The sequence below is a fragment of the Megascapheus bottae genome, chromosome 9 (genome assembly GCF_031878675.1).
Source record: "Megascapheus bottae isolate mThoBot1 chromosome 9, mThoBot2.hap1, whole genome shotgun sequence".
Taxonomy (NCBI): Eukaryota; Metazoa; Chordata; class Mammalia; order Rodentia; family Geomyidae; genus Megascapheus; species Megascapheus bottae.
The window spans coordinates 65,272,788-65,285,867 of NC_143517.1; the positions used below are offsets into that span (position 1 = coordinate 65,272,788).

General features: G+C 44.3%; 1 protein-coding gene across 1 annotated transcript in view; it reads right to left on the reverse strand.

The window, feature by feature from the left end:
• The window catches only part of Fam135b (family with sequence similarity 135 member B), a 160,329-nt gene that overhangs the window by 65,029 nt on the left and 82,220 nt on the right, over window positions 1-13,080 (reverse strand). The gene's annotated exons all lie outside the window — the stretch shown is intronic.

The following is a 13,080-nucleotide window of genomic DNA, read 5'->3' on the forward strand; positions in this document are numbered from 1 at the left end:
CACTGAGCGGGGCCACAGCACAGAGAACCTTATCCAATGTCTTACAAGCTGTATGACCTTAGGAAAATCATTTCTTCTGTGAGAAGTGCCCCTTGGGCTGGAATTCAGTAACTACTACACTCCTCGTGTGCTCAGAGGCCTTCCTGTCTGCGAGGGCCTCCGTGATTCCCCACCCAGAAACAAGAATGAGGAATAAAAGCAGGAAGACTACCTCTGTCACCTCCCTCTGGTGAGGGGTCCTCACTAGAGCCTGATCAGGTTGGGAATCGATCTCAGACTTCCAGCTGTCAGCACACTGCCCTGCTCATCACTGACCTAACTTGTTTATGGTATTTTGTTACACCAGCCAGAGGCAAGACAGAGCGATACGTCTGCACATAGTGTACGCCGATGTATCCTGACACGTGTCTGCTCAGTAAGTGAGAAAATGAAGTCTCAGATGAATGGACCATACTCTAATTTCAGCAATGTGCCAGGTACGATGGCACATTGCTAGTGATCTCAGCTACTTGTGAGGTAGAGAGGAAAGGGTCGTGGTTCAGAGTAGCCCAGACAAAAGTCAGTAAGGCTCTATCTCAGAACTAAGAGGGGTGTGGTGGCACCCAGCTAAGAAGTTGCTGTTGTTTTTTGTTTTTTTGTTCGTCTGCTTTGTTTTTTGCTATTGTGATTGATTTTCTTTTTTGCTACTTTTGTCTCCGTTTGAATTATACATATCCCAGCTGTGCAAGGGTTGGAGCTAAAGTATTTTGATCTGGGCTATCCCAAGTGAAAGCTAGAATATACATCTATCTATCTATCTATCTATCTATCTATCTATCTATCTATCTATCTACCTATCTATCTATTGTGAAAACTAGACTTCAGATACGGCTCTAAAAGCATAACATTTGCCTGACAAACATGAGGTCCTGAGTTCAATCCCTAGGATTAAGAGAAAAAAAAATCACTAATTTCCAAGGAAAGTGTCAGTACTCTCTGAAGCACAATGGAAAGACAATGGGAAGCAAGGCATGATGGTACATAACCATTACCCCAGCTACTTGGAAATACTATGACTCAAAGCTAGCTTAATTCAAAATAATTAACAAGACTTTAACTCAACCAGAAAAGCTTGCCATCATGGGATGGGGCACAATGATAAATCCCAGTATGTGGAGGCATAATTAGGAATTCCATGAGCCAGGAAAGTCATGGAAAAAAAACCCTCAAAACTTCATATGAAAAAAATAATTAAAGAAAAATTATAAAAGGATTGGGCCACATAGTATGATGCTAAATGAAAGGACCTCCAGGAAACAAAAGTCATATAATGAGTGATTGTTGTCCTTAATGTACTATGTTATCTCTCATCTCTTTTGCTGTCTCTTGGTTATCTCATATTGTTACAGTATTTCACCTTGGTATCTGATATATTGTATATACGTGTAATTGGTTATTTGAAATAGGATAGGAAATGGGGGAAAACAAGATGAGGGGCGGGGTGGAGGGAGGGAAATGGGGACCAAGACATGGGCATCGATGTTTGTGAAGTAATGCATCCTCTATCTGGTGAATATAATGTAACCCTTTTATTAATTACAATAAAAATATATGGAAAAAAGGAAGAAAGAAAGAAAGAAAGAAAGAAAGAAAGAAAGAAAGAAAGAAAGAAAGAAAGAAAGAAAGAAAGCAAGCAAGCAAGCAAAGGATTGGGGGCAGTGGCTTGAGTAGCAGGGCCTTCCTTGCCTAACAAGTGCAAGATCCTGGATTCAAACCATAGTATAAGCCAAAAATCAATAAATGCATAGATACATTTATACAGACACAAATACATAAATTGCACGACTCAAATGGAGACAAAAGGCACAAAAGTAAATCCATCATAATAGTAAAGAAAAACTGCTCCATTGCCCCTGCCTTGGGTGGCCCCTGAAAACAATAAGAGATCCAGTGGATTCTCTGTCACCATCCAATGAGTGATGCATGAATAGCTTAAGAGTAGGAAACGGAATCATGTAAAATCCCAAGGCTGTTAATATGCACCTGCTCTAATCCGCCCTTCATCGAGAGGGAAATAAAAGCACTAGCCTGATGCAGCCTCTTGGGACCTGTTGGGTTCAGATCGATACCGAGTTTCAATAGAAATGGCTCTGTATACAAATGCCTTTCTCTCTTTCTGGTTGCTGTCCCAGCCCTTTCCCCAGCTTTGTCAGGGAATGGTTGATCTATAAGCCAGACTGACAATGTGGCTGAGGATGGATGGACTAAGTACACTGAAGGTCAGAGCAGCAGGAGCCGTCTGCAGCCAGGAGGGACAGCAGGCACAACAGTTCAATCACTTGCCTTTTTCGGAAAGTGACGTCATCTCTTACAACAGCAGCTTTCCATGTGAAAAATGGGCAAGTCCACGCTTACCTCCTGGGAGTACAGGAGCTAAACAGGATAGCACAGATCAAGGTTCTATGCCTTAGCACATAACAGGTCTGCCATCTCATTACTGTGAATTTTTTCACGGTGGTTAGAGCTCAAGCACTCAGTACCTTCTTTGCAATATACTTATACCTGTCACATCTTTAAGGAAATGAATGTCTTCTCATTTTTCACAGATTGGACAATGACCTAGAGATGTAGTTATGTTTACTGAGGCTCACTGAATCCCAAGATGCTCTGTTAAGTCCAGTGTAATGCCTTTCTTAGGTCCCGTGGGACTTTCTGTCATTTTCCCATCACTAATGATAGGACAAAAAACAGAACTGTCTTTGCACGGAAGGCTCACCAATCACAAGGCATGATCAAATACTGTGTGTCATACAAACAACATTCCCGCCTGGTGCCTTTGGAATCCTTTCTTCTTCAGTTAAAAATATACATATTTGGACACCTTAACCCACTGATTTTGTTCTCTTCTTTTGGAGGTTGAGGAAACTAAGGTTTACATTATGCTTGTGCTTTCTAGGCAGACACTTGAGCTATGCCTCCAGCCTTTTTTGGTTTTAGTTATTTTTCAGATAGTCTCACACTTTTTGCCTTGGCTGACATGGGACTGTGATCCTCCTATTTCTGACTCCTATAGGTATGAGTCAACTCATCCAAAGCTTTGATCCCTATTCCTGGAATCCTGAAGCAACTTCTTTATCCTCCTAAGCAAAGCCTCTTCCTAAAATATATTCCCCTGTATGTGTTGTTTTGTTTGCACAGGTTTCCTTTTCAGACACAAGAACCCACATCCACCATTGTATTTTCCACAGTGATGATGGAAGTACATACTCTCTGTCCTCCAAGACCAAACCGATTCCTTGAGATGCTACCCACTACTAGGTATTAAGCAAAGAACCACTATTTGCTATTTCTAGTCTCTACTTTCTGGGGGCACTTTTATGTATTACTTGAAAACTAGAAATCAATTCCGTGTGTGTGTGTGTGTGTGTGTGTGTGTGTGTGTGTGTGGATGGTGGGTGGAGTTAAAGTTGGTACTACAAATGAGGGGGAGACCAGTGAGAGCTTTAAGGGAATTAAAAGTGGAAAGAAAGTGTGGTAGGAGGAGAAGAGGGCAGGAAATAGGAAAGGAAGGTGCAGAGGAGACAGCTAAAAGCAGAGGAGGAGAAAGGTACATTTTGCTGGCTCCTGCTATACAAATATTTCAACAGATTAATATGGACTCTCAGAATAGAAAGCAAGGGTAGAAGCTGCTGTATCTTGTTATTTCTTCTAGTCCCCCAAATAAATCATACGATGACTTAACCTATAGCTTTGCACTCCCAAATGTGTGATGTGCAGAAGATGATTCTCCTCTGCCGGGCACCCCTCTAGCTCCAGAAGGCTCTGTGGGCAAAGTGCATTCATCTGACCCAGACCCAAAGCACCAAGACCCAGGACAACAGCTCCCCTGAGCCAGTCCCTGCAGACTGACCGCCATCCATTACAACAGCATGATCCTGGGATGCACAAGTACTCTCCACAGAGACAAGCTTTGTTAAGTAATCAAAACTCCAAAACACTCTCCCAGCTCTCCAGGCCCCAGGCCAGCTTCAGGAGGGCTGGAATCATTAAAAGCTAAAATATAGAGCCTTCACCACTGGCTTTCTCCAACCCAACCCACATTTACATGAGACACCCCCCATGATAGAGCCAACGGAGGCTAGACAGCCCCATGAGACTGTGCGTGGATCAAGGTCATGACCTTGGATTTCATAGGCAATATCACTTAAGCATCTTCTTTTGTTAGCTATGTGTTTACATCCACTACTTCTAATTCCATAGTTTTGAGGAGCCCAGGAAATCTGAACACAAATGAGAATCAAGGCTGGCCTCATTTGCATAACGAAGGTGAGGTTTAGAAGGGTGATGAATAAAAACTATGACTTCAGCTGTAAAATCCCCAAATCCAAGCAGATCGCCCGATAGGAGGAAGGTAATAATGATAATGACTCTAAAGGAAGGTCATCGTTTGCCTGTTTCCAGGAACAGAAACATCAGAAAGTCATCCTGAAGTTAGGCTTCATTATTTTTTTCTAACCATTTCAAGAAAGGAGCAGAAGAGAAATCACTTGGTAGAAGATGTTCATGGTGATTCTGAAGCACGGCCACACTGGCTTCCTGTGTCCTGGGCCACTTCCTGCCTGGTATCCAGTACCCAGGTGTGGCCACCTGTGCTTCTTCTACCCAGGCGGTGGCTGTCCTGGATTGACCTGGTTACGAAGCCAAGAACTCCTAGGAGAGGCAGACTGTGTTTCCTTAGTTTATTTTCAAATGGGATATTTTTTAGCATACTATGTGAAACTAGCAAGGACAATCTGTTCTCAGAAAGAAAGGTATTTCGAATAAACTGGAGTCCAGTGTGCCCAACCTCCCAAACTCAGATGGCTCCTTGGTAGAAAGCTGGTTTGGCTCCATTATGGGCTGACATGTCCCCACATTTATCTAAGCAGAAGGGATAGTTGCTCTTTGAAGATCAATGGATGAATATGAGGAAGTTCTGACCCAGTGAACTTTGCATTGCTGCAACAGAACACCACAGATGATATAATTTAAATGAATAGAAATCTCTTGGCTCACAGGTCTGGAGATGGAAGGCAAAAGGGCTGAGAGACAAAAAGGGGGACACCTGGCCCTTCTGTAATGACAGGAATAAGGCCTGTGGGTATGGAGTCCTCCTAGCTACACCATCTCCCAGAGGTCCCACCTCCCAACATGGTTACCATGGCAACTACATTTTATATGGAATCTTGGGCATGACAAATGCTCAAACCACAATAGTTATCTGAATAGTTTTAAGTTGGGAGCTCAGCACAGGGGCTCCAGATGTCTGGATCAGCATGCTCACCATTAAGTTGTAAGAATTCTAATGTTTCATGCATCAAGAAGATGACCCAAAAGCAAAGAACCCCTAATCTGGTATTCAGAAAGGCACTCCTGTTAAGTGTGTAAGCCCAGACCTTCCTGGATAATGCAAGATGGAGCAAGGACACCAAGGCATCCAATATGCAAGCACTTAATTTGGAATATCTGAAGCCATGTGGTTCTACTCATACCTGTGACTCACAAAGCACAACACACTGATGACAGGTCAATAAAGAGGATTCTTGTCTTCTTCCAGTGAATATCAAATTCATTTCCTTTGCAACTAAAATGTTACATGCTAGGTGGAATGCTGATGAGTTTGCTTTATTGAACATGAGCATAAATTTATAAATTTATGTGAACTTACCCATGATCAAATATATTTATGTTTTTCCTATAAAGCATATTCATTAATACATTTGCTAAACATTGCCTCATCACCTTATGTTTTCCAGGTCTTGAGCAAGATACTGGGGGTTGCGGGGGGTGCACAAGCAATAATCATGCTATCACTGTGTGGTTGAATGCTCCATAGTGCTGGTAGGGGAAAATGATGGGAGATTTTTCTTCAACTCCACAGACATATCCCTGTCTACATAAATCTAGGTGTCTCCGACATTTCATTGTTAGGAACATCTCATAAGAGCTAATTTATATGATTTAATTGCAGTGAGAAATTATGTACAAAAATTTGAGCTAATGTATAGGTATTACTACAGTGATATTCATAGGATAATGTGTTGGAAATGAACTTAACACCTCTGCAGGGGGTGGGGGGGAGGGAGAATGGGAGAAAAACATGGGAAGGGTTAACAATATTCAAAAAATAATGTACTCACTACCTTAGAAACGTAACTGTTAGCCCCATACATCACTCTGACAATAAAAGTAAAAAAATAGAAACATAACTTTTCTGCAATATAAATGCAAAATCATTTTTATTCATTTCAAGTTTCTCTGTAGGTAGTAGTCTGGGGTTGGATGGTCTGAGCCCCACATATTATAAACCTTATACAAATTGACAAAATTTTGTTTTATCTAAAAGGAAACTCAGAATCATAGTCTGTAATCATTTTCCATGTCATATATAAGACTCCACATCTTGAGGTTTCAAAAAAAATTCTCCCATTCTGTATTCAGTCACTCACTATTTAAATAAACAATCTCCCAGGAAATACATCACATAGGATGCTGTTACTTGGAGAATCCAACAATAATGAAGAATATTCTTCAGTATTTACTTTTGTTTTGCTCAACTTTTTTCTCTCTTAACTTCGCTTTCACTATTCTTGTCCTTCTATTTCATAGAAAAATAATAAGTTCTGAAATAATGGAACAGCCAACTTTCCATCTCACAGTCACTCAGCTATGTGATGTATCAATTTCTCAACTAATGATTAGTGAACACAGGGCTGGAGGAGTGATGACCTGTCAAGGTCATCTGGGTTCATGGGAGGTCTAGTTAGTATTTGCAGTAACAATTGCCAAATCTTAGTTACTCTGCAAGAAAACTCAGGTTACAAAACATACAATGACCGGCAGAAATTCATATTTACAGGGGGCAAGTGAATCGGGGTCCAGTTAAAAGCACCAATTAAACTACTGACAATGAGCAAAGCTATTGCTGCAATTTAGCTGTGGGCCTTCTCTTATCAACATTGAGTGGGCTTAATTACTTAATTATAAGCCATTGTGATCTACCTATTAAATGGAACCCAGTAAGTCCAAGGCTTGCTAACACTCTATTATCTAATAATGTCTTGTGCTCTCCAGTCTCCAGTGCAAAAGGACAGCATATTGCCTGGGGGCACACTCCAGTCATCTCACAGTTGGGGTTTGGAGGGGGGCTGTTGAGATTGGTCCCTACCCACTGAGCTGTCTCAGGTATTTTAATTTGCATTTCAGTAAGAGGCCAGAGTATGTCATTATACCACATGCTTTGTTTAATGACACAAAATAATGGATTTGAATGAAAGGATGCACGTTTGAACCTGGACTTGACCCTTATGTACTGTGTACCTGCAACTAAAGAACTCGCTATTCAAGGCCTTATTTTCCTCCCTGGCAAGCTGGAGATGGGAATACCTAGAGCCCAGGTTGCAAGAGTTGACGGAGATGATGACCTTGATACAAGCTATAAAATATAATGGGTCATCAGAGAAATGGGAATGGATAGACAAGCACCTAGATAAGGGAGTGTGTAGCTGATAGGACTATTAAACATGACTAAGGACTCGGATAAGCTTTAGCCCAATCCCAGGGGGAGGACATACACACATGCACTGGGTGTGTGTCTCTGTGACAGATCTTGAGTTCCTTTACACTGCGAAGGATCTGGACTGTGTTCAGGGCTTTGCCTGGATGGGACATGGAGGCTTCTTACTAACATCTCTGGAACGTGAGGGAGACTTCAAACTCCCAGCCTCAGTTCTTGCAAAACAGCAGTAACAGTATGACCCTTCTCGACAGCATAATGGTCCCTTCATGCCCTACTTTTCCACTAGTGAAAGGTGTCTAAGTTCCGGGCTTCTGTCCCACCTCGCTGCTGTTCCTTCTTCACTTTTCTGCACCTCCTGCCTTTCTGTGCTGAAGACCTCAAGTCATGGCCCTAATAATTTTCTCCTCCAAACGATCTCTGCCTCCGAGGCAAGAACATCTGGAAGAGGCTGACCTGGATGAGTCTTTATACATAAGAGAAAGCTTAGAGGGAAAATGTCAACAAAGAACAGAAAATTCCAAAGCTATTTCCCAGCCACTTGGGACAAGCATTCTGCTAAGACTTCTGCAAACTGTGAGAAGCACCAGGTCTCCCTGAAAAGAAACTTGTGTTTGTTGTGGTAAAGGTTACCACCAGCCAATACCTATTCCTCACTTATGTACTTAGAATGTAGGCAAGTTATACACATGGATAGTGTCTGACATAATCCTTACCACTACCCAGTAACTGGAGTCTAACTCCATGGGAGAATAAAAAATGGTTGATATTAAAAAAAACTCCTTATAATAAAAAAATGAGAACAACGTTAACCCAAATCTGTTGGTCTCTTCGTGTCCCCAAAGCAGAGATCTGACATTCCTACATTCATCTTGCCACAGCTGCATAATTGACCAGATGTCTGTGGATCCACTGCCTATGCTGAGTCAGGAAAGACTCAGCAGGTGTCTCTGCCACAGGATGCTACTGGGCCTCCCTTGGGAGAATAGACTGTCCTGTGTCTGTCAATTTTGTACATGCCTGATATTGTCAACAGGGTGGGTGATTTGAGGATGCTCTGCTCACATGTTTAGTAATTTTTTCTGGATGCTGGCAGTGCTGGATGGGAAAAAGCCTATCTATCATTAGACATGAACATTTTTTCATTTTATACTGGGACAGTTAGAGCAATCTTGCTGGAAAATACAGCTTTGAAATAGGACTGCACTAGGCCCTGCCTCCTTAAGTGTCAGCATGAGTGAGATGATGGCTTCCCCAAGTCCACATGCACAGGATAAGCAGCAGAGACACTTCCATCGTGCAGAGGCTGTGCACAGACTGGAAAGGTCATGAGCTGGCCCATCCATGGCCGGGCCTGAGGCCAGGGACCAGCAGACATCAGGTCCACCTGTGCTGGGGTTCTCAGGCCCTCAGGCCACCCGGAAGAGCTATGTGACAGTCACAGACTGAGACACACCCCCTGCCTGAGGTGTTGGCACTGACTGACTTACAAGCAGTGTGTGGGGGGATGTCTGGACACAAGGGAAAGGGGGTGTGTTTGTGGAAATCACTGCCAGCATCTGGGCAGGTCACTCTGCCATTTGGAGGGAGGGAGATCGAAAGGAAAACAAGTGAAACTGAGCTGCAGACAAAACCTCTAGCTGCAGAAATGGGGGTCAGCAGGACTGCCCTGCCCCTGGCTTGGGAACATGTTTGTTTGAACCAATGGTCAGTCACGGCAGTGGGTCGCAGCAGTAGCTATCTGAGCATCTGTTCTGAGCTTTTTAAAATCCACCTGCCTTATACCACAATGGCCAAATGTCTTTCTCCATCCCGTTCACTGCAGTCCTTAAGTAAGGATTTACGACAGGGCAGGACCCTGGCTCAAGACTGTGCGCAACATATGCTTTTGAGAGGCTGACAACCAGGCAGTGCCACGTGATCCAGCATTGCAAGGCCAGCCTGGTCAAGATGTAGGCCCTCACACATCAGAGGAGGGAACGTGAGGCACAGGAGGAGAGAGGTGGGGGTGGGGGACAAGGACCCACAGTGATGGAAGGCTTGGGTGGGGAAGAAGCAGGCTCAGCCCGCACAGGGAGCTGCTCATCCCTTCTCAGAGCAGGCCTGGCTCAGATCCCCACATGAAGCCTCCAGCTCTGTGGAAGACAAAGACAGAGTGACTGCCTGCTTTCGCCTACTCAGCCGTGGCTTAGGGGCCCACACATTACGTGTCCAAGCTGGTGCTTTCCCTTCCTGCTGTGGCTTCCAGCTAGCTAAGGCCAAGGTTATCGTGGGCAAGAGAACAGCTTCCATGCTCCTGAAAATCGCCCGGGGGTGGGGCAGAGTGAGGAGAATTGGGTGGGGACATTGCAGCTCTTACAAATATTTGATTAACTGCATTTGCAGCTAAACTTAGTTCTCCTTGGGAAACATATGGCTGAGGCAGATGGCTCAGGAAAGCCTGAATCACATAAACAGGACTCTCTGCCTCTCATTTGCTGGGTCTCTGATGACTTATTAAGAGGATGGCTTTTGAGATTGGAAGATGGAGCCTTGCTTATACCCTTCCCAGGAAGTCCATATTGTGTGTTTCAGGCATACCGCACACCTGCTGCTTGCAAAGGAACATAGCCTGATGTGGATTCGGACTTAGCCGGGAACAGGCAGCCAGGGCAAGCTAAGTCCTCCTTGTGAGATTCAGTCCAGTGCCGCAGGGGTTACTAAGCACAGCTGCCAATGCTCAGCGGTCGAGTCATTTGGAGATGTGTTTGGTCACGCATGCTCTAAATATTTGCCCAGCCAGGATAATGCACAAAGGGTAGGCCCTGCTTTGCCAGCAGCTATCGCTTTGGCCTTTCAGGGATATGCAAACCACAGCAAATCATGTAGTTTTCTTCTAAAGATTTACAAGATTCAACATGGAAAGAAAGTGTACAAGGAAGAGCCAGTGGATCCGATTCATCAGAACCCCATCTTGACTGTGAATACGGATGATGAAGTACCAGAAGTGATAGGGGACGAGAGGTCAACGATGACCCGGACGTACTTCCTTACTCTCACAGACCAAGGCAAATGTAATGAACGGCTCTAAATTGCATAGGAGACGTATAATCTGTCATTTATACTCTGTTATAAGAGAATATATGCCAGATAAGTAAAGGCCCGCTCTCACTCAGAAAAGAGGTGGTAGTGGCATTCTTTGCTGATAAGCCCCATATATGATGGGCCTTGGAAAAGGATCCATCTTCCATGCCCACAGCAATCTGCACTACATTGGGGTAATGCCTATCACAGGCTCCAGTCTCACGCGTGTCTTTCTCTCAGTCAGCCATGGACTTCTCCAGCTCTTGTCCCCCCCACTGGGGGGCTCTGAAGCTCAGGAGGCGTGCAATTAATATTTTTAATTAATGGGCATCCTCAGCCTCATTTCAAATTTCTGTCTGCTCCTTAACGGCTTCTCACTCGCCACCTGTTCATTGAAGATTGTCTCGGCTGGAAGGCATCTCTGGCACAGCTACCCGCCTCACAGCCTGTGAAGTCAGGCAGGCCTTTATCTAAGGAAAGGCACTCTGCATTTGAGTCAGATGCTCTTACTACGTGAAATCCTTGCAGTATGCTCGGCTTTTCGGGGATTGTTTTGAAGGTTAGATGAGGTGGCGATGAGATCCCGCAGTGGCTAAGGACATGCAGAGAATGCTGCCTCATGCCTCTCCCTTTACCTGTGGCTCCTGTGATAATGGTTCCCCCGGTGCGATGCTTCTCCTTTCTTTGTTTCCCCCAGTCCATCTATTTCTCCCCGTTCATTATTCTGTAAGATGTTCTGTGGGTTCTTGCATGTTGGTCGGGCCATGTGGATTAACTCACTCCAAAGGAAAGCTGAGCAAACATTCCAGACACCAACTTTTCATTTTTCATCACTCAGCTACTATTCAACAGCTGAGAAGCCGCACATCCACAAAGTGGGCAGAGTACAAGGCACATTCACAAGTTCAGAGAGAGTTCCACAAACTCATTCCGTAGACAGGACCGACCGAGTGCGGAGGAGAACTCAGTCTGAAGGGCAGCCTCAGAGTCCTAACTCTGTCCTTGAGCGCAGGACCCTACCCAGGCCTCACACCAGGCCACTGAGTGACTGCCCCATGGCTCTCTCGATCCCTAACTCTACAGTTCTCATCTGAAAGTTGCCGAGTCACCTGTCTAGACGCCAGCCAACACCTAGCCAGCTGGCTTCAGAGTGCCTATGCAGTTCATCGCATCGATAGGTCAATGTCCCCACAGTCTCTCAGTGTGCCCTCACATCAGCTGTCAGCCAGCTGTCTCCCCGCCACACCCCGTTCTTCACATCCTCACCTCGGCACAGTCAGTCATGCCCACTTGCTCTTTCCACAACTTGGCTGCTGTCACCTGGCCTTTTAGGAGCTGCTAGAAAACAGGGCCAGAGACGTCACAGCAATGCGAACTACCCTACTCTCCACTGTGCCTCCAGATACTTTCCTCCCTATCCTCCCCACATCCGGAGTGCTTCTTTACGTCTCTATGATCTACCGAGTGTTTTCCATGCTGTTTTGTCCCAGTATCGTATAACACAGCGTATGACACAGAACCGGGCTTAAGGAAAACATGGCATCTCATGACTTGCACAGTTCAACTTCTTTGGCTACTTTGTTTTTTTTACCAATTCAACCTTTTCTCTTAGAGCAGTTCCTTTCTCGGTATATTTAATATTCTTTCATTCGACATAAAATGCATACTAGATGCCAATTTCCAAGGCCACCCTTGCTGTCCTCCTTGGGTGGCAGCAGCCTACCCACGTAAAGAATGTCTCCTTGGCTGCTCATTTCCCTTGTTCTGCTATTCCTTCATCAACACTGCACAATCCAGTTTCTGTCTCTTAAGCACCACCAATAAAATAAAATAAAATAAAATTCAAACCAGGTGATTGGTGCCCTATGTGTCTGTGAAAGTACAAAGGAATTCTCAGTCCACTGACCTTGGCTATGTGGCAGCCTCTCCAGGAAACACGCTAAAAAGAAGACATTTCTAGACTTCCCTTTCCTCCCCAGTACCTTCCCACGGCCTCCTCCTCAGTCACCCACTGAGCTAACAAGTCTTTGCTTCCCCCAGGCTCACTCTTCTCCTGTTAGTAGTTTATTTTCATAGTGCAAAATACCACTTGGAGTCTAGAGCTTATGTGAAAGTAGAAAATGTGATTCTTTTGTGGATCCTTCTAGACCTGAAGCATACAGTGGTATGTAGACATGGGTACTTACTACAATTCATGCCATTACCCCAGAGGTCCCCCTACTTAATTACCTACTTAGAATTTCCTGCTTAGGTGTTTAGAGGTACTATGCATTGAGGATGCTTAAGCATGAACTATCTTTGTAGAAAAACAGCAACACAAGAGAAACATCAGAGCTTCCCTTGGGAATGACAAACTGACTTTTTAATACGGCAGAAAGATATCACATATGACAGAATTCATGAGTAAAATTTCATTGAAATTACTATTTTTTCTTTGACAAAGATGTGGTTAAGAAAGTAAGAAATATAAGCCATAGACTGGA